The 23,041-nt window shown below is 43.4% G+C and overlaps 1 protein-coding gene and 1 long non-coding RNA gene across 2 annotated transcripts in view; both read left to right on the top strand.

The window, feature by feature from the left end:
* LOC142750934 (uncharacterized) overlaps window positions 1–23,041 on the top strand; it is a 282,134-nt gene that overhangs the window by 150,990 nt on the left and 108,103 nt on the right. The gene's annotated exons all lie outside the window — the stretch shown is intronic.
* On the top strand, window positions 7–3,201 carry LOC142750933 (uncharacterized). Its single transcript, XR_012882639.1, has 4 exons — window positions 7–93; window positions 857–940; window positions 2,218–2,265; window positions 3,021–3,201. It is a non-coding gene; the product is annotated as an uncharacterized LOC142750933 (long non-coding RNA).

Here is a 23,041-nt window from a genome sequence, read left to right as displayed (position 1 = left end):
ATCTTACAGATAGCATTTCCATGTGTCAAAAGACCAAGGAAAAGGTCCTTCCTGCCACCACTAGAAAGACCAACAAGAGATGTTTTTGCCTCTGTAAGTATCTTTTGTATTGTATGTATGAAAGAGAATTTGCTCCGCAAACCCCCCATAAAAACAAGTCCTTGAGTTGTCCTCCTTATGTTGCCTGTTTAACATTATAGTGGGCATTGGGTAGCAACCACTATAGCTGTCAAGACTGCGTCCACTGGGTGGTCACCCTGCTATTCTGACTTCTTGAACTGCAAATCTTCCTAGTTGTGCAGCGATTTGGAGCTGTATTAATAAACTCCATTAATTTGCCCTCGAGGAGTCTAGCACGGGTTGATAACAACCAGTATGAGAGCTCTAATAATTGAATATTGACTCATTAACTTTCCCATAAGAAGACATAACTAAGAAACAACTCAGCTGAAATTTGAAGAAAGCATGGCAGAAAAGGGTGACCTACGGTTTTTGTTGATTTTTCCTTTTAATTTAAACTGGCAATGCTCTTTATGCCCTTACCGCACTATGACGACCCTGTACGTCATGGTGCAAGGGCTGAAGTATGGAAAGAGCTCACAGGCTGAGCCCGCTCCATACGCTGCGGGTGTCATTTGTGTATTGCAGTTGACACCTCGCGCAGTCAGGAACAGAGATCTAAGAGATGGGGCCACGGACTAATTTCCTTGTATTAGGGGAAATTATATTCCACAAGAATGATGTTTATTCTTCTCTGCTGCATCATGGGAACTAATAATGATGAATATCATAACAATGGCATCATATATCTGAGCTATCCTGTAATAAAGTGATTTATTATATGTTAATCTTACAGATAGCATTTCCATGTGTCATTGGACAAAGGAAAAGGTCCTTCCTGCCACCACTAGAAACACCAACAGGAGATGTTTTTTTCTCTGTAAGTATCTTTTGTATTGTATGTATGAAAGAGAATTTGCTCCGCAAACCCCCCATAAAAACAAGTCCTTGAGTTGTCCTCCTTATGTTGCCTGTTTAACATTATAGTGGGCATTGGGTAGCAACCACTATAGCTGTCAAGACTGCGTCCACCAGGTGGTCACCCTGCTATTCTGACTTCTTGCACTGCAAACCCTCCTAGTTGTGCAGCGATTTGGAGCTGTATTAATAAACACCATTAATTTGCCCTCGAGGAGTCTAGCACGGGTTGATAACAACCAGTATGAGAGCTCTAATAATTGAATATTGACTCATTAGCTTTCCCATAAGAAGATATAACTAAGAAACAACTCAGCTGAAATTTGAAGAAAGCATGGCAGAAAAGGGTGACCTACGTTTTTTGGTGATTTTTCCTTTTAATTTAAACTGGCAATGCTCTTTATCCCCTTAATGCACTATGACGACCCTGTACGTCATGGCGCAGGGGCTGAAGTATGGAAAGAGCTCACAGGCTGAGCCCGCTCCATACGCTGCGGGTGTCAGTTGTGTATTGCAGTTGACACCTCGCGCAGTCAGGAACAGAGATCGCTCTGGTCCTGGCCGTTTAATCACTTAGATGCCACTGTCAATAGCGACCGCAGCATCTAAGCCATTAGAAAGAGCGGGGCAGCCCTCTCCGACAGCATCCGTTGCAGATTCTGTAATATTCAGCAGGATAAATAGCATTACATGCAGAAAATGTTTTCCTGTCAAAACAATGGACCCCATTAAAAGTCACTGGAATCCATCAGGCGCTGGTGATGTCGGTCAAATGTCACATGATGCACTGTGTCCTGGTTTCTATTATAAATGGAAACTAGGACACAGATGTGAACAGAGCCTGAGTCTTAGGCCTAATTCACACAAGCATGTTCGGTCCATGATATACGGTCTGTGTGTTGGCCGCATTTCCCGGACCGAACACACTGCAGGGAGCCAGGCTCCTAGCATCATAGTTCTCTATGACGCTAGGAGTCCCTGCCTCGCTGCGGGACAACAGTCCCGCACTGTAATCATGTTTTCAGTACGGGACAGTAGTTCCACGGAGAGGCAGTGACACCTAGCGTCATAGAGAACTATGAGCCCGGCTCCCTGCAGTGTGTTCGGTCTGGCAAATGCGGCCGACATACGGACCGTATATTACGGACCGAACACGCGCTTGTGAATTAGGCCTAAATCTGCTATATGGCAAATATTAAGGATAACGGCTGAGAAATGTTTATCCAATTTATTTTTCAGAAGCCGCTGCCACGAATCAGCCTCATCATCATCAAAGAAGCCAAACTTGTAAGTTCTCACCCAAAACATATATATTGTAGCTAATAATGTATTCTAATATATGTGTTACTCCTAGTACCATGGGATGCATTAAATGTACTGAAAGGAGGTTTCAATGGTCTATCCTTAGTATTGGAAATCAATGTTTGATTGGTGGGGGCCCAATCACCGGACCTTTCCAGTCAGCTGAATGAAGGGTCATCCCTACATTGCGCTGTACCTGTGTAAACAATGAAGGGGAGTGCCACGGCCCCTTAAAATAATTTATTTAGTGACTGTATCATTTTACTAAGGGGACTGATGATAAACTACAGTTCCATTAGAGTAACTATTCTCCATTCTGAAGCCCCCTCCCCTAGAATCAAGACAAACTTTGTGTGACTTTGGTGAGAATTAGGCTGGGTTCACACGACCATGTTACGTCTGTAATGGATGGAACGTATTTTGGCTGCAAGTCCCGGACCGAACACAGTGCAGGGAGCCGGGCTCCTAGCATCATAGTTATGTACGATGCTAGGAGTCCCTGCCTCGCTGCGGGACAACTGTCCCGTACTGTAATCATGTTTTGAGTACGGGACAGTAGTTCCACGGAGAGGCAGGGACTCCTAGCATCGTACATAACTATGATGCTAGGAGCCCGGCTCCCTGCACTGTGTTCGGTCCGGGACTTGCAGCCGAAATACGTTCCGTCCATTACAGACGTAACATGGTCGTGTGAACCCAGCCTTACAATATGAGATGACATGGTTTCTTTGTTATTCCAGGATGACAAAATGGCAGAGTATTGAACATGTAGAATTGGGAAAACATCAGAAGGCAATAGTGGAAACATCAAAATCAATCCCCATAAACTTTTGTTCATTAACATCTGAGGACATGGAGGTCATCTGAAACGGCGCCGTCATACTATTGCGGGGGGACCTAACCGCTGTATGAGATGGACGTTTAAAGGGACAGTGTCATGATTATTTATTTTTTTATTCGTTTATGTGTTTTTATTTAATAAAATATTATATTGACTTTATTTAATTTTTCACACACAAAGTTTTTTTATTAACACTTTCTTACTTTACTGGGGGCTGCCATGTTTTATTTCATCTGTGTATGTGTCTCTTAATGACACATACACAGATGGAATACGGCAGCGCAGTGCATAGGACACAATGAACGTGAGCCGTTCATTGAATCTGCCATATTGGAGCCGTCTTTTCATGCTTAATTCGAGGCGTAAAACGCCTCCATTACGCCTGAAAACAGGTCGTGTGAACCCAGCCTTACATTTACATTAACCACTCTGATATTTAGCATACGGGATTGCTGATATTTTTTATTATTAGAGAAAAATAACAAAAGAAAACAAAAAATGTGTCTGTTTTTAAAATTTTTACTCTAAGGCCCCATGTACACAATGGTATTTTTGCGGCCGCAATTTATTCAAATTTTTGTGGATAAATTGCGGTCCCATCCCATGCACACAACTGTGATTTACACGAATCGGTGCGGGGGCCGCAATTGCGGACCGCAAAAACTTGGAACAAGTTATTTTCTGGTCCGCAATTGCGGATTCACCATTACTGGTGAATTGTTGTGGATCCATGAGTCCGGATGATGTACTGATGCAGAGCAAGGAGTTTTTGTGGTCCGATGGACTGCTACGGACCCGTGAAAACCAATGTGGTCGTGTGCATGAGGCCTACTTTTAATAGAATAAAACAGTACTAAAATAAAGTTTTAAAGTGAATTTTACTTTTTCTTATGGTCATTTTGAAACATAAGATGTACAGTTTTAGGACATCGGGTTGGGATATTTTTGTGGCTTCTGTTGGCGTCACGTGATTTATCACCTTGGGCATTGCCACTTCCCGTATTTTGTATTCAGCGATCAGGAAGGTCCCTGACAGCCGACTTTTTTCCCCTGTAGCCGTACATTTACTGTGCAGCTGTAGGTAATGCAGCACCATAAACAGCAGACATATGCTGATCAGCCTGGTATATATCATCAGCTGGTCGCAAAGCGGCGTCCATTAAATAACACTGCGCACGGCACTACAAATGTGCAAGTTTTCTTGCCATGCACAGTGCTATTTAATGGAGGCCGTGTTCAGAATGGGAGCGCCATCCAGACCATGAAGAAGGCTGTACTAACAAGGGGGTGGTGCTTTACAGAGGAATTCATCCGTGCTGACCTTTTAATAACCATGTAGTGGCACATAATTCTGTCTCCTACACATTAGTGAAAATAAATCTAAAGTAACCAACCCCTTTAAAGAGCTTATAAGGGGTTGGATACAATCAGAGAGTCAGACATGAGTTTTAGAGCAATCGAGGCTCTTGCGATTCGCAGCAAATTTATTAGCGCTGAATATAATCGAACGATCAAAATGGATCCGAAATTAATTTCAGAAAATTTGCTCATCTCTATTCCCAGCCATTGATTCATATGTATCTGTCAGAAGAGTATGACGTCTGAGAAAAGCTGAAGCTTTATTTTATGCTAGAATGAACATATATCAGATGGCGTAAATAGCAAAAAAATAGCAGAAGTGGTCTACTGTAATAAAGTAATAATTGGTACAATCTGAAACTCAATATGTCATTGAGAAGATGTCAAAAAAACGAATAAAATTGCATGGTAGACAGTGGTGTGAAATTGTATAAAAATACTTGGAAAAGGGTATACAAAAAAGAAGAAAAAGGCGCTCCTCTGATTCCCATGATGCAGTAGTAAGGTTATAGTTATTTTGGAAACGAGGTGTTTTTATAAGCTGTCACTTATGTGATGTGAAAAATAAAAATATTTTTTTTACCAAAAAACGGGAAAAGCTGCTTCTATCCTCTCCTCAGGGTCCCCGGCAGTCACTGACAGCCGGAGACCCGACATTCAGCTGCCCGATCGCGCGGGCAGCAAGTTAAAACCCGAGCCGTAGAAAGTCTATGGCTCGGGTTTTAAGGTCCCTGACCGCTGGCCGTAAAAATACAGCCAGCGGTCGGGAACCAGTTAATGGCAGAGCGGGGAGATACCTCCCTGCTCTGCCATAGTGTTCAGTGGCGTCCCGCTGTAGCAGCCATAGCGGCTGCTAGCGGAGCCTCCGGCCATGGTGGGGGCCCCGTGCCGGTGGGCGACACGGGCCCCCTCATGCCGCGGGCCCCGTAGCAGCCGCTACTGCTGCTACGGCGGTAGTTACGCCACTGCATACTACACTCCTCAACATTGAAGTTGCAACACCAAGAAGAAAAAGTTTTGGAATTGTGGAAATCACAGGATCCATAGACAAGTTAATGATATGCAAATTATAAAAAAATGGAAACAAAATATTCCAAACATCTTCACTTATTCAGTTTCGAGTATGAACGCTATGCGCAGAAATATACGCACTTTCACACCTTAGCATGCTATCAATGTGGTTATTAAAGGCTGTTTAATGAATGTTATGACACGCCAAAAGCACTTGGGCACGCAAATCATCAAGATTGGCTGCTGCCAGCACTTTTTGTGATTGCCAAACAATGACGTCCCAGATGTGCTCGATAGGAGACGCTGCAGACCATAGCAGCATGTTTAGGCCACGCAGGCTGCTCACAGTAGCACGAGCAACATGCGGCGTGGCGTTGTCCGTTGAAAAAGAGCCGGTGTGTGACTTTGGAGAAACTGCTGTACCACTGGTTCCCCGACCGATAGAACGCCGAACTGTTAGTGTACCTGAAATGGAGACAAGAGGGGTCCAGTTACCGTACATTATGTCACCCCACACCATAATCCCAGGCGTAGGACCGGTATGGCATTGTTCACATAGTCTCCAGACCAATTTCCGGCTATTATTTTGTCCGAGACAAAAGTGGGATTCATCACTGGATAGTCTTCCATTCCAGCCTCCATTGCCGTCTTGCTGTGCACCATGATAGCCTTTGAGAGTGGTGTCTTGTGCTCAATATAACACCTGTAGCTGCACGTCTGGCTCGTAGCCCAAAGTCGTGCAAACGCCTTCTGATGGTTTGTGTCGACAATGGTTGCCGCCCTAGGCTTGGTATGTGACGTCCAAATTCACTTGCAGTACAGAATGAGTCACTACGTGCCATTCTTTCAATCAGAAGATCCGTCGTGTATAGGTGAGCCTCCGCACACCTCTTGCAACTGTTATTCCTGTTTGTTGTACCAACCTCCGGGGCATGCAACATTGAACAGTGCTGACATCTCGGTCTAGGCGTGTAGCGATCTGCTGGAGTGATAAACCAAGGTCTCTCAGTGCAAGGATTCTGTCGCTCACAGTTTGCGACAAGTTGCGATAACTGGCACATCGACGAACAGGAGGCGTCGCACAATCATCCCACACCACTTGATCCGATTTTTGTGATTGTATGTGGCTAAAAAACTTTGCTTTCAATATAGCTTTTATGCCCCCCCTCATCCCCCACATGCCACAGATTGGAGCTAGGTGATTGAAAATTTTATCAATTGCAGACCTTAGCGACACCTGCTACTTCCTCGATTTGCATAACCTTGCGGCTTATCCTTCTTGGTGTTGCAATTTCAATGTTGAGAGGTGTAGCTCTGCTCTTTTTCTAACTACCTATCTGCTTGCTGATTTTGTACTGTATTTACTCTCCAGACTTTTGAAATTGTTTAACTGTAATGATTTTGGTCTTCTTGATGTGATATCCTGCCTGTACGACTTCTTCTTGGGACCTATTTCAAGCCTACACCAATAGTCTACATCACTACAGCTGATGCTTTGTGGCCTTCTGTAAGCACAAGCTTCCAGCCTTCAATTCTAGATCCCAATTTTCTAGTTGTCTGACTACTGCACCCATCTAGTCAATTATTTTTATTACATGACAAAATACAACCGTTACGTTCTCCACGAATTCTGCTTCTTAAAAAATGCAAACACAAGTCTGATAGGACTTAAAGAGATTCTCCACCTAAATTCTGTAGAAAAGAATTTATTAGATTAGTCTGATTTATATCACAACCTGAGAAATACAAAGACATGGTTCACGGAGACAAAACCTGCTGCTCGGAAAACACGGCCTAACAGCTTTACAACCCTATAAATTGGTTAACAGACATTATGTCCTAGTAGAGATGAGCGAATTTCCCAAATTTGTTTCGGGTCCAACTCGATTTGCTCCAAATAAATTTGTCGTGAACCGCAAGTGCCCCAATTGCCTAGAAAACTTGTGTCTTACTCTCTCTTGTCTTCTAGGACCGTAGCAGCTCTCACAAGGTCATGTGATTTTTTTTTATAATCTGTAAAATGGCGGCCAGCATTTTGCCAGCAGTTTTCCGCCATCCATGTGCCGCAAATCCCAAAAGTAAGAAACTTTTAGGAAATTCAGACGGAATTCGATTTGTGTAGAATCGATTTCCTCATCTTTAGTCCCTAGCAATCAGTCTCTCTCAAATTATTCTGATCTTCACTTCAAGGTAAAATTGGCACTGAGCTGAGGGTAAAGAAGGGGCAAATGATCACTTGGATTCTAATAAAAAAAAACAGAGATTGGTGTCTAATCACCAACATTATGATAAGGTTGACCTGTTTCTTTAGTACATGTGAATGTCCACATTTTAACACCATGTCGGTTCAAATTTTTCACTATATATTTTTAGTGGTCGCAGTTGTATTTTTCTGATTTCTGATTTAAGGCTTTAAAATAGACAAAAGGGGGAATATAAAATTCTGGCCACATGGAACCACCACTAGAGGGAGCAGAGGAGTTTACTGCATATTGTCACATTATTTGAGAGTTTCCCAACCTTTTCAGGCTCGAGGCACCCCAGGAAAAAAAAAAGTTCTCAGGACACCCCTACCAAAAATTGTTTACAAAACGACAAAAAATGGCTAAAAACAAGCACTACAACATTTTTTTTTTTTGCAAGGCAGAAACTCAAAATCTGCCTCCAAATTCATTTAGGAATTTTGAGGCAGATTTTGAATTGACAGTGTTGTTTGAATTTTTTGCTGTGTTTTTTGGCCGCATTTTTTTTAAGCCGTTGAAGCGAATGCAAAAAACTCAGACAAAAAAGCACCAAACGAGCGCAGCAGGTTTTTTCTGCCTCCTAATAATTTCAATGGGAGGTCAGAGGCGGAAACCACTCGAAGACCATCAGCCCCCCACTCATAGTAAATTGACCATCAGCCCCCCACTCACAGTAAAATGACCATCAGCCCCCCACTCATAGTAAATTGACCATCAGCCCCCCACTCACAGTAAAATGACCATCAGCCCCCCACTCACAGTAAAATGACCATCAGCCCCCCACTCACAGTAAAATGACCATCAGCCCCCCACTCACAGTTAAATGTCCATCAGTCCTCCACTCACACAGTAAAATAACCAACAGCCCCCCACTCGCCGTAAAATGACCATCAGCCCTCAACTCGCCATAAAATGACCATCAGCCCCCCACTCACAGTAAAATGACCATCAGCCCCCCACTCACAGTAAAATGACCATCAGCCCCCACTCACAGTAAAATGACCATCAGTCCCCCACTCACAGTAAAATAACCATCAGCCCGCTACTCACAGTAAAATGACCATCAGCCCCCCACTCACAGTAAAATTACCATCAGCCCCCACTCACAGTATAATGATCCCTCAGTAAAGAGACCATAAGCCCCTCCAGTAAAGTGACCATCAGCCTCACCCCCCCCCCCCCAGTAAAATGACCATCTGCCCCTCTAGTAAAGCCACCATCACAGAGAGAAAGTGTGCTTACTCCTGGGGAAGGAATAAATAAGGAGGCATAAGAACAACAACTCCCAGCATGCCCAGGCTATTATGTGATATCAATGGACATTACAGGGAGGAGATATAAGAGGAGAGAACTACAAGTCCCAGCATGTCCAGGATGTTATGTGATATCAGAGAAAGTTTACAGGAGGAGGAGGTAGAAGAGGAGAGGACTACAACTTCCAGCATGTCCAGACTGATATTATGGGATATCAGAGGACATTACAGGGAGGAGGTATAAGAGGAGAGAACTACAACTACCAGCATGTCCAGGCTGATATTATGGGATATCAGAGGACATTACAGGGAAGACGTATAAGAGGACAGAACTACAACTTCCAGCATGTCCAGACTGATATTATGGGATATCAGAGGACATTACAGGGAGGAGGTATAAGAGGAGAGAACTACAACTACCAGCATGTCCAGGCTGTTATTATGGGATATCAGAGGACATTACAGGGAGGCGGTATAAGAGAGAACTACAACTCCCAGCATGTCCAAACTGTTAGGGTATGGTGTGAGAGGCATTTACGTGTGAAAAGACAGACTGTTAACAGCTGCCTCGTTTCACATGTAAATGCTCCTCCTCGCATTTTGCGAGCCGTCTGAGACGCTCGTAAATCTTGAGCTGTGCTCACAATGAAGAACAGCTCAAATTACGTGGCAAAGAAGTGCCCTGCACTTCTTTGCCGAGGCAGTCCATTTACGCGTCGTTGTTTGACAGCTGTCAAACGACGACGCGTAAATTACAGGTCGTCTGCACAATACGTCGGCAAAAGCATTCAAATGAATGGGCAGATGTTTGCCGACGTATAGGAGCCCTATTTTCAGAAGTAAAACGAGGCATAATACGCCTCGTTTACGTCTGAAAATAGGTCGTGTGAACCCAGCCTTATTATGGTATATCAGAGGACACTACAGGAGGAGGTATAAGAGGAGAGAACTACAACTACCAGCATGTCCAGGCTGTTATTATGGGATATCAGAGGACATTACAGAGAGGAGGTAAAAGAGTCGAGAACTACAACTACCAGCATGTCCAGGATGTTATAATGGGATATCAGAGGACATTACAGATAGGAGGTATAAGAGGAGAGAACTACAACTACCAGCATGGGTTCCAGCTTTTGGATGTTCTTGATTGGCTGGCCTTTCCCTACATATAGTGGAACATACATCATTTCAATGCTACCCCCAGACGAAGGCAGTTGCGCCGAAACGCGCGTTGGGGCAGACACATTGCCGTGCACTCACCTGGATGTTTAATGGGTACGTGATTCATCATTATCATATGTTGTTCATACTTGTCCATATATTGATGTCATTCATTCATGGTATTATTTTTATACCTTTGAGTACTTCTCCTTTGACTATTTCACTTGGCATACATTTATAGTCATTTTGCATCCATTTATATTTATGTATCGACGTACCCTCATTACCAGATTATACTTTTTGTCTATCTTAGACGTTACTTACCTTGTATAGTGCATGGCGTGCATGTCTTTTTTTAACCTGTTGGTTGATGGATTCTTTTTATTATTGTGTATTTATGTGTAATTTTCATTAAAGTACTTTTCTATTTTCTCATATGTTCTTGTCTTGCATCTTTTCTTCTTTCGGTCATATACAACTACCAGCATGTCCAGGCTGTTATAATGGGATATCAGAGGACATTACAGAGAGGAGGTATAAGTGGAGAGGACTACAACTTCCGGCATTCCCCTGGCTCCATTTCTCACACAACTGCTAACAAAATAAAGAAAAAAAATACTTACCCTGCCCAACGTTAATGGCTCCTCTCCCTCTAGTGGGAAGCGATGAGCGGTACTCGTAACAGACGTCCACGCGTCACGTCTGCTACAACGTCGTGGGCGGAGCTTGTAGCTGTTCCCAGTTGGGAACCACTGCATTATTTAGATCAATGTACAGTATAAACAGCATGCATTGTTCCAATAGAGAATGCCAAGGCACCGAACTCAAATAATAGTTTGCAAATAAAAGTTTTGTTAAATGGCTTGAGAAAGGCCACAGGCTGGCCGAAATGTTGCCTGTCCTGTATTGCTCTTGTGTGACATGGATTAAAGTCTAAACTTTTATTTGCAATCTATCATCTGAGTCTGGTGCCTTGGCCAGGGGCGTAGCTAGGGGGGGCAGACGGGGCATGTGCCCCGGGCGCAACTATGTGGTAGGGAAGGGGGGGGCGCCGCAGAGCAGCTGATCGCTGCTGATAGGCGCCCTGTATGTCGGAGGTACCTGCAGCAGCTTTAGGAAGAGCCAGGAAATCACGCAGCGGCGTTCTGACTGGGGTCTGTGACAGCCAGTGAGTGGACCGGTCCAGACACCTTACCTGTCACCTTACCTCACGTCAGTGACATGAGGTCAGATGACTCAGGTCAGGGGACTGGACTGGTCCACTCCCGTGCTGCACCCTCCCAGCATGTAGGGGGCGCAACTGGGCTCTGCCTCTACTCTGCTGTTACACACACGGAGTAAATAACAGCCGAGAAGCAGAAGAGGAAGCTCCGCCCACAGCCCGTCCTGACCTGTGATCCTGTCAGCAAGGAGACATGGTGAGTGTCTGTGTATACAGTGGAGGAAATAAGTATTTGATCCCTTGCTGATTTTGTAAGTTTGCCCACTGTCAAAGACATGAACAGTCTAGAATTTTTAGGCTAGGTTAATTTTACCAGTGAGAGATAGATTATATAAAAAAAAATAAAAAAAAATAACATTGTCAAAATTATATATATTTACTTGCATTGTGCACAGAGAAATAAGTATTTGATCCCTTTGGCAAACAAGACTTAATACTTGGTGGCAAAACCCTTGTTGGCAAGCACAGCAGTCAGACATTTTTAGTAGTTGATGATGATGTTTGCACACATGTTAGATGGAATTTTGGCCCACTCCTCTTTGCAGATCATCTGTAAATCATTAAGATTTCGAGGCTGTCGCTTGGCAACTCGGATCTTCAGCTCCCTTCATAAGTTTTCGATGGGATTAAGGTCTGGAGACTGGCTAGGCCACTCCATGACCTTAATGTGCTTCTTTTTGAGCCACTCCTTTGTTGCCTTGGCTGTATGTTTCGGGTAATTGTCGTGCTGGAAGACCCAGCCACGAGCCATTTTTAATGTCCTGGTGGAGGGAAGGAGGTTGTCACTCAGGATTTGACGGTACATGGCTCCATCCATTCTCCCATTGATGCGGTGAAGTAGTCCTGTGCCCTTAGCAGAGAAACACCCCCAAAACATAATGTTTCCACCTCCATGTTTGACAGTGGGGACGGTGTTCTTTGGGTCATAGGCAGCATTTCTCTTCCTCCAAAAACGGCGAGTTGAGTTAATGCCAAAGAGCTCAATTTTAGTCTGATCTGACCACAGCACCTTCTCCCAATCACTCTCAGAATCATCCAGATGTTCATTTGCAAACTTCAGATGGGCCTGTACATGTGCCTTCTTGAGCAGGGGGACCTTGCGGGCACTGCAGGATTTTAATCCATTACGGCGTAATATGTTACCAATGGTTTTCTTGGTGACTGTGGTCTCAGCTGCCTTGAGATCATTAACAAGTTCCCCCCGTGTAGTTTTCGGCTGAGCTCTCACCTTCCTCAGGATCAAGGATACCCCACGAGGTGAGATTTTGCATGGAGCCCCAGATCGATGTCGATTGAGTCATTTTGTATGTCTTCCATTTTCTTACTATTGCACCAACAGTTGTCTCCTTTTCACCCAGCGTCTTACTTATGGTTTTGTAGCCCGTTCCAGCCTTGTGCAGGTCTATGATCTTGTCTCTGACATCCTTAGAAAGCTCTTTGGTCTTGCCCATGTTGTAGAGGTTAGAGTCAGACTGATTCATTGAGTCTGTGGACAGGAGTCTTTTATACAGGTGACCATGTAAGACAGCTGTCTTTAATGCAGGCACCAAGTTGATTTGGAGCGTGTAACTGGTCTGGAGGAGGCTGAACTCTTAATGGTTGGTAGGGGATCAAATACTTATTTCTCTGTGCACAATGCAAATAAATATATATAATTTTGACAATGTGATTTTTTTTTTTTTTTTATATATATAATCTATCTCTCACTGGTAAAATTAACCTAGCCTAAAAATTCTAGACTGTTCATGACTTTGACAGTGGGCAAACTTACAAAATCAGCAAGGGATCAAATACTTATTTCCTCCACTGTATATGTGTGTGTACTGTGTATACAGTCTGTGTTTGTATTTGTGTGTGTGTGTGTGTGTGTGTGTGTGTGTGTGTGTGTGTGTGTGTCTCTCTGCATGTGTTTGTCTCTTATATCTACTACATTATCTGTACTCAGAGAGTTATCACTGTGTTATCTGTGGTGTTACATAGGACTGCAGGTAACATCTACTACATTATCTGTACTCAGAGAGTTATCACTGTGTTATTTGTGGTCTTACATAGGACTGCAGGTGACATAACCACATTATCTGTACTCAGTTATTACCGTGTTATCTGTGGTGTTACATAGGGCTGCAACAATATCTGTACTGTGCACTCCTCCCATTCTGCCCTGGGTGATTTTAATCAGTTCAATGCTGGATCCTACCATCCCCAGGTATATATGTAGGCTTAGTCCCAGTTCTGGGTGTATGTGCAGCGTAGGTTCCCACCTTACAGAGGTCGCCTTGTCGTGGCAGGTGGGCTAACACTTTTTGATCAAAATGTGCACTAAGAACCTCCCTATTTGTAAGTAGATTTAGCTTTAGTGCATATTTATTTATATTTAGTGGTTTAGGTGGCATTAGTGTTGCAGGGTGCTGTCGCCATTTTTTGTCTGCTGTATTTCTGCAGTCACAGGTGTTCTTGCACCTGCATACATTTTGTATCATTTAGTTGGAATGTGCTGTTCAACTTTTTGTTGTGTTTATGTGATCCATATATGTGGGGTTAGTGACTGCCTCCACTTGTTGTTCTTGCACTCCTCCCATTCTGCCCTGGGTGATTTTAATCAGTTCAATGCTGGATCCTACCATCCCCAGGTATATATGTAGGCTTAGTCCCAGTTCTGGGTGTATGTGCAGCGTAGGTTCCCACCTTACAGAGGTCGCCTTGTCGTGGCAGGTGGGCTAACACTTTTTGATCAAAATGTGCACTAAGAACCTCCCTATTTGTAAGTAGATTTAGCTTTAGTGCATATTTATTTATATTTAGTGGTTTAGGTGGCATTAGTGTTGCAGGGTGCTGTCGCCATTTTTTGTCTGCTGTACTGTGCATATATGTGCCTGTGTGGGTATATATGGGTCTGTTTGTGAATGTGTCTTTTTGCTTCTATATATGTGCCTTTTATGTATTTGTATATATCCCTGTCTGTGTATTTATCTGCCGGTGAGTGTACGTATATGTGTCTGTACGTCTATATATTTACCTGTATGTATGTATTCCAGAATGTGTGTATGTATATTTGCCTGTATGTCTAAATATCTGTCTTTATGTATGTACAGTATATATGTTCCAGCGTGTCCATATATGTGGTTAATTTTTGGTTTGTGTAGGGGGCGGCAATAGAGAGTGCCGCACAGGGCACCATCCAACGTAAGGCCGGCCCTGTGTATAGCCCAGGTGTTGTTCATGATGATTCTCTTCTGTTTACCGCGTCCAAGAGTGTGTGGCGCGCATCCAACGACGTGACCGGAAGTGTGGTGGGCCCCACTTCCGTCCTCCAGTGCTGCGGCGCACATCCGGGTTCCCGACTCGTACCAGGAAGTTCGGACATGCGCACTGCACTGTTGAAGGCTCGGGCGGGGCCAGCACCAGTCCCGGCCACGTACGTATGGAGCGCGCACCCCATTGGACAGCGTAAACCAAATGTAAGTATGTATTATAATAGTAATGTATGTAATGTGATGTTTGCTAGCCCTCTCAAAATTCAGAGTTTAACAAACCAGTTAATTAAAAATTATTATAACACTAAAATGTGTAATGAGGACTCAGTAATCTATACATATAACGATTAAATAATAATTTTTATATAAGAACAGTGACAAATATCACTTAGAGTACCCTCATTATGCAATATTTATAAAGTGAAAGGGAAAAACAATTCAAAAGGTGAACATTACGCTGATAGCACAATCATATAACATACTTGTAACATGCACTTTAAATAAATTGTATACAGTTCTACACAATCATGTTACATAAGTGAAGCTAGTATTATATGATATATGCATGGGCATAGTAATACCTCATGCATATATTTCTATTACAATTACATGAATATGAGAGCCACTTATATCTCCAAAGTGAACAAAAATTGGAAAAAACTAAAAAACAGTGATGTTGAATAATAAAAACAAAAAAGAGAAGAGGCTGTTAAAGAGGCTCTGTCACCAGATTTTGCAGCCCCTATCTGTTATTGCAGCAGATAGGCGCTGCAATGTAGATTACAGTAACGTTTTTATTTTTAAAAAACGAGCATTTTTGGCCAAGTTATGACCATTTTTGTAGTTATGCAAATGAGGCTTGCAAAAGTCCAAGTGGGTGTGTTTAAAAGTAAAAGTCCAAGTGGGCGTGTATTGTGTGCGTACATCGGGGCGTTTTTAATACTTTCACTAGCTGGGCGCTCGGAAGAGAAGTATCATCCACTTCTTTTCAGAACGCCCAGCTTCTGGCAGTGCAGACACAGCCGTGTTCTCGAGAGATCACGCTGTGACGTCACTCACAGGTCGTGCATCGTGTCAGACGAGCGAGGACACCGGCACCAGAGGCTACAGTTGATTCTGCAGCAGCATCAGCGTTTGCAGGTAAGTAGCTACATCGAAAAAAAAAAGTAAATAGCCAAAATCACAATTTTTTGTTCACATTAGCTCTAAAAAAAAATGTAATAAAAAATTAGCAAAAAGTTGCATGTACCAAAATATTGTACCAATAAAAGCTACAGCTCGTCCCGCATAAAATAAGCCCTCACACCGCTTAGACAAAAATATTAAAAAAGTTATGTCTCAGAATGCGGTGAAACATTATTTTTTTTTTAACAAATAGTTTTCTTTGTAAAAGTAGTAAAATATATGAAAAACGTATATAAATTTGGTATCACCGTAATCATATTGAGCTGCAGAATAAAGTTAAGTTGTCGTTTTTACCACACGATGAAAGACGAAAAATTGAAACCAAAAAAACTATTGAGGAATCTGTTTTTTTCTAATTTCAGCCCACAAACAATTTTTATCAGTTTCCCAGTACATTATATGATACTTTAAATGCTACCAATAGAAACTACAACTCATGCCGAAAAAAATAAGCCCTCACACCACTCTATTGACGGAAAAATAAAAAAAAGTTATGGCTCTAGGAAGGCGGGTATTGAAAAAACGTATGAAATGCAATAAATGTCTCAGTCCTGAAAGGGTTGAAATAAGAAAGCAGCTCATACTTACCTCTCTCTTCCCAGATGTTCCTGCATTGGGGGCTCCCGCCACTTCTACTCTCAGTTTGTATACAGAGCGGCTGCAGTGGTGACATCAAATCGACAGTACATCACCGCTGCAGCTGCTCTGTATATAAACAGTGAACAGAGGTGACGGGAGCCCCCAGCGCAGGAACGTTTGGGAAGAGAGAGGTAAGTATAAGTTATTTTTTATTTTAACTTCTCCTCTACTGCTTCATCAGAATTTCTTTTTAACCCCTTTAATGTAATGTTTACAGTATCTAAAAAGGCAACAAATGGCAAATGTGTACTATGGAGCAACTGAACAATGTGCCCATATGCCATTTTTTAATGTTCAGTGCCACCTTGGTGCCCATTTTCCACTTATTTCCCCTTTAGTGTCCCCTTGATGCATATTTGCCATTTACTTCCCCTTTAGCACCCTCTGTCACAGAAGAACAATAAGTGGCAAATGGGCATCTAAGCTGGCACTGAATTCTCTGCCCATTTGCCATTTTTAGACCCCCCCCATCAGTGCCCCCATACAAAGCCCACAGTCTGATTGTCCTGCTGGGCTTCTTTCAGTGCACTGTGCCCGCTGATGCTACTGGAGCAGAGCCCTGGGGAAATAGTAAGAGCAGGACCGCATGGTAAGATAGTCTCCTCCATGTCTTGCGTCCTGAGTGATGTCATCACACCTGATCATCACTCAGGACGTAAGATGAGGAGGGGGAGCAGGGGAGCGGTAGTCGCGGCGCGGGGAAGCCAGTAGTGAGGTCAGTGAGTGACACCTGAAATTCTGGCGCCCCGAGCAGTAGCCGCAGAGCAGGAGAAATTCACACGCTGGCGCCCCCCTTACAGCATGGCGCCTTGTGCGACCGCACGTGTCGCACGTAGCTAAGGCCGGCCATAGGTAAAGGTCACTGTAAGCAGTTTAATGAAGCAGTCGCACCGAACACCCAATAGGAGACAACCCTTACATGGAAGAGGAGGTCTCTGAGGCCTAGGGCGGTGACAGCTCTGTAGATTTATAGCTCCAGTAGTGTGCCAGACTTTGGTCAGTAATTCTGGACAGCCCCTACAGGCACATATGGTCTTATTATAGGATAAAGACACATTTACCACAAGAATTCGATCCTGGAGAGGGGGCATCCTCTGGGCCATCAAGAATCTAGTAACACACTACCTTGCAAATAACAAAGTTTTAAAAGAGGAAAATTCTATCAGTTGTTGAGGGGCAATACTCTGGACCAAGAAAAGTAGACACATTTTGGGGTCTTCTGTAACCACTGTTCCCATGTTGTCATGAAGGACCTTAATTAAGGCCTTAATTTCAAGACAGTCCATTAGGTGGTGAGAGACTGTACCAAGAGCTCCATATAGTTTTGGGCATAAATATGGAAAATGCGGCTTGAATTTGCGCACTCTAGCGGTGGTGTAGTGTGCACGGTGTAGTATATAGAGCTGTGTGGCACATTCCCATTGTAAGGGGAAACCAGCTGTCTCCAGAGCCAAGTTCCATTGGTCAAGACTCCAGAGGTCAGCCTATAATCTGCATCTAGTGCCCTGGTGGGTGGGCACAGGGCATTTGTCTAGAAGGCCAGTGTTGTAATATTAATCTGCAATTATTAACTATAAATTAATCTTAGAGTGAAGTGTCCTGAATTACACAGTTCTGAGAAAGGTCATTTCAGGGAACTTACTAAGACTGGCGTTTCCTATGCCATTGTTAAAGTAAAGTACACTGGGGTGTAATGCTCACCTCTTAAAAAATTTGGTGCATCTTTGGATATCCGTGCACTAGATATAGAGTGGTGTAGATTAGAGCCATAATTTATACCAATATCTGGCATAAATAATGGTAAACCTCCGATTTGCAGGAAAACCCAACCATGCCGCTAAACTCCGGTAATTGTTTTAGACACTTTTGAAAAGTAGCGAGAGTGAAAAGTATAAAATTTTATAAATTTAATTTAAATATAATGTGAGCCAGTGTCAATTGTTTGATAAATTCACCCAATTACTTTTTTTAAATATTTAGAAAAAACTTTTGATACTGTAGTTAAAATAAAAACGCCATGTTATAACCTTTACATACATTAACAGACTTGTTTTGTAAACCTTGTCTACAGAAATAGCTCCGCAGCTTCCACAAGTGACTATGTAGAAATATGAAGAGATATATAAGCGTGGCCAGACACATTATCTCTACAGGTTCATGTCTTAGTATTATAAGATATATAAATTAAAATGCACTTTGTTCAATAAGAAGTTCATGTCCCTTTAAATATATTGCTGCTTCTGTCACCATGGTAACTGCACTACTCAACAGCCAATAGGATTGCTGTATTTCAATTTGAAACAGAAAAATGCTGTTATGGTCAGTCTGTTATATCTCAGCTGAGAGTGAAGACGAACGACTGCGACTACTGCGATTTCTCAGGTAAGATCCCGTAATATAATATAAATGACGGCTGATTTATCTCATCACACGTATTCATGCATGTTATTAACATTTCATAATTAACAGATTCTCCAAAATATTCATTATTTACGTAAACCTTGACATGAGAAGATAAAATGTTTGTGGGTGAAGCTGCGGCTGTTATTCAATGACTTCTCCACTTGTCACATCTTGTATTTGGATGGATCCAGGGTCGGGATTCAGAATGTAACCACAGGTTCTTCCTCCATGGCGGACGACACACTTGTAGCACACAGAGAATATTATTCCTACTTCACTACATGAAATACAATGCTCCAAATATATCACATATTACTGGGGGACCTCAAATACCTTTATATGTAACAGTCAATAATATCCTGTACATTTCACCAACTTTGCCCATGCCCCAGCAATGCGCCTGAAAATATATGCCAGCGTCTCTCAATGTTTCTATGAAGAGTACCCCAAAACCTACACTTACTTTTTAGTTTTGAGCAAAATCTTACACTACATTACATTACCATTAAAGGCTATGAACACTTTTGAAGTAAATATTTGAATAAATCAATGTTTTATCTGATTTTACACAAGTTTTAAATTGATTTTTATTCAAAATACGGTTTGAATAAATCTTTATCCTCAAGAAATACTTATGTTTTGCAGTGTATTGTGTATTTTACCGGCTCCTATTATTCCCTGTTCCTGGCAGGGCTTATCATGAGTACCAAGGTGGCAGACCCGCAGGCCTTCATTAGACCTCCAGGCTGCCATGACAAACATTGGCACCCCCCATGTCTAACGGCTTAGTTGCTATTAACTGTGGCATCTAAGTGGTTAAATGGCTGGGATCAGGATTTCCTCCAATCCTGGGCGTTAGTGCGAGGTGTCAGCTGAAATAGACAGCTGAAACCCACAGCGTATGGAGCGGGCTCAGCCCATGAGCCCATGCCATACATCTGTACCCTCATCATGTGGTACAGTTATGTCACGTTAAGGGGTTAATGAACAATACATTGGGTTGGGGGGCACATTGTATGCACTAAAGTGTGCAGCTTCTGAACGCTTCCTGCTGACTGTTTTATAGGATTTGGATACAACTCAGGAGGACATTTCATCAGAGTGAAGATTGTGGTGAAGACCATGTGGACCGGACATTCAGCCAGCGTTAGATCAGGTATAATTCTTTACACTGGGGTGGCCGACCATTCGCTGTACTGTATGTTATCAGACGGGTCTCCACTGCTTTACTGGTTACCGGTGACCCCGAGCTCAGATTAATATAATATCAGATGACTGATAACCGACACCATGACATAGAATAGCAAGAAACATGGGTACAGGACTGCGATATGTAGATTCAGGGCCGCCATCAGGAATTTCAGGACCCCATACAGCCTAGGAGTCAGCACCCCCCGGTTGCTGTAAGGGAGGGCAACGAAAAGTTGCGGGAGGGGGGCAGGGGTGAGACACAAACTGACATGGGCCAAATGGAGGGGCAGGGTGGGGATAGTAGGGAGGCACAGGCCAAGGGGGGAGACTAGGTGGCAAGGATCTATGGGAGTAGAAGAGAACTGGGGGGAACGAAATGTGTCAGGAGGGCCAGAGGGAGATGCAAACTGGCTGGGGCTCCATGGTGGTGGGGGTCGGGGGGCAACTAAAAGCTTCTGCCTGTATAGAGCACAGTCACTTACCAAGACGCTGTTCTGACTCCTGTAGACTGTGCAAACTCCCACTGACGCAGCATGTCTGGATGAAGTCTCTGCCTCCTCACACAGCATCCATGTTACCTTTGACTAGACCAGATGGCATAATTAATTAAAACCCTGAACCAGACCCCAAAATTAATTCAGACCCAAGACCAGAACAAGTAATTCAGACCTTTGCTTAGACTGAGGTAAATAGTTACCACTCTTCACTCCCGGGTCCTCTTTACTTCCATTGCCATTGTATTAAGATCTGGGCCTAGGGTGCGATGGCGCTGGAAGAAGACTGGACTGTGGAGTGAGGAGCTGTGAGAACTCCTATGTTATCTATTGGATTTGACTTGAATGATGCAAAACAAATCCAATAGATATCTACCGAGCTCAAAATATTAAAAACATTCTTAACTTTCCCTATGTGTTTGCAGAGGCGTAGCTAGGTTCTCCAGCACCCGGGGCAAAGATTCCGTTTGGCGCCCCCCCCCCCAACCTCTTTCCCGACATCTCCTTCCCCCTCGCCGTGTTTGTTTTCTCTACCAATCGATGTGTCATGTCTTTTTATGTAACGCGAGCATAAAAATATTTGTACATTTCACAAAAATATGGTTCTATACACAACACCAGGACCAAGCTCAGTACATAAATACACCAGCACAAATACAGCTACATTTAGTGCAACCCCTGCCGTATAGGTGTGTACGGCGTAAAACTACATCTCCCAGCATGGCCCGAAAAATGATAAGGATATGCTGGGAGATGCTGTTTCACAAAAAATAAATCCTATCATAATCATCTCGCTGCAGTTCATACAGTGACTACATTACTGATTAGAGGCAGAATAAACATTTACATTAAAGAGGCTCTGTCACCAGATTTTGCAACCCCTATCTGCTATTGCAGCAGATCGGCGCTGCAATGTAGATTACAGTAACGTTTTTATTTTTAAAAAACGAGCATTTTTGGCGAAGTTATGACCATTTTTGTATTTATGCAAATGAGGCTTGCAAAAGTACAACTGGGCGTGTTGAAAAGTAAAAGTACAACTGGGCGTGTATTATGTGTGTACATCGGGGCGTGTTTACTACTTTTACTAGCTGGGCTTTCTGATGAGAAGTATCATCCACTTCTCTTCAGAACGCCCAGCTTCTGGCAGTGCAGATCTGTGACGTCACTCACAGGTCCTGCATCGTGTCGGCCACATCGGCACCAGAGGCTACAGTTGATTCTGCAGCAGCATCAGCGTTTGCAGGTAAGTAGCTACATCGATTTACCTGCAAACGCCGATGCTGCTGCAGAATCATCTGTAGCCTCTGGTGCCGATGTGTCCTCACTCGTCTGACACGATGCAGGACCTGGGGAAGTGACGTCACAGCGTGATCTCTGGAGAACACGGCTGTGTCTGCACTGCCAGAAGCTGGGCGTTCTGAAGAGAAGTGGATGATACTTCTATACATAACGCCCAGCTAGTAAAAGTAGTAAAAACGCCCCGATGTACGCACATAATACACGCCCAGTTGTACTTTTACTTTTCAACACGCCCAGTTGTACTTTTGCAAGCCTCATTTGCATAAATACAAAAATGGTCATAACTTGGCCAAAAATGCTCGTTTTTAAAAAATAAAAACGTTACTGTAATCTACATTGCAGCGCCTATCTGCTGCAATAGCAGATAGGGGTTGCAAAATCTGGTGACAGAGCCTCTTTAAGTGACTCACCGGTGACGTCTCAGATTCTTGTTCTTTTTCTCCCTCCGGTCCAGACCTCTATGATGAATTCTCCCGGTCACAGACCATTTCTGCAGTTTGCCGCTCAGATGTCTTGAGCTTCTCACTTTTCCAACATTTCTGCACCTATAAATAAATATAAAGTTATCATTATACCACACACTACGCCCCTAAATCTAATAGCGCCATACACTGCACCTCTAATTATAATAGCACCATACACCGTGTCCTATACACACACACACACTGTGCCCCCTGTAGATAGTGCCTGCCATAGAGCCCCTGTAGATAGTGCCCCCATACAGACCACCCCTGTATAGTGTCCCACAAATAACTCCCCCTATAGTGCTCTACAGATAGCCCACCCCTGTATATAGCCCACCCCTGTATAATATAGAGCTCTACAGATAGTCCAACCATGTATGTAGCCCCCCTGTAGATATAGTCCACCCCTGTATATAGTGCTCAACATATAGTCCACCCCTGTATATAGTGCTCCACTAGATAGCCCACCCATGTATATACTATATACAAGGGTGGGCTATCTGTGGAGCACTATATACAGGGGTGGACTATATGTACAAGGGGCTATATACAGGGGTGGGCTTTCTGTGGAGCACTATAGGGGGAGCTATTTGTGGGATACTATATACAGGGGTGGGCTATATCTACAGGGGGACTATATACAGGGGTGGGCTATATCTACAGGGGGACCATATCTACAGGGGGACCATATCTACAGGGGGACCATATCTACAGGGCTGGGCTATACACAGGGCTGCTA

This window comes from Rhinoderma darwinii, chromosome 3 (assembly GCF_050947455.1).
Source record: "Rhinoderma darwinii isolate aRhiDar2 chromosome 3, aRhiDar2.hap1, whole genome shotgun sequence".
NCBI lineage: Eukaryota > Metazoa > Chordata > Amphibia > Anura > Rhinodermatidae > Rhinoderma > Rhinoderma darwinii.
The sequence above is the reverse complement of the archived record's forward strand: the minus strand, read 5'-3'. Positions and strand labels throughout refer to the sequence as shown.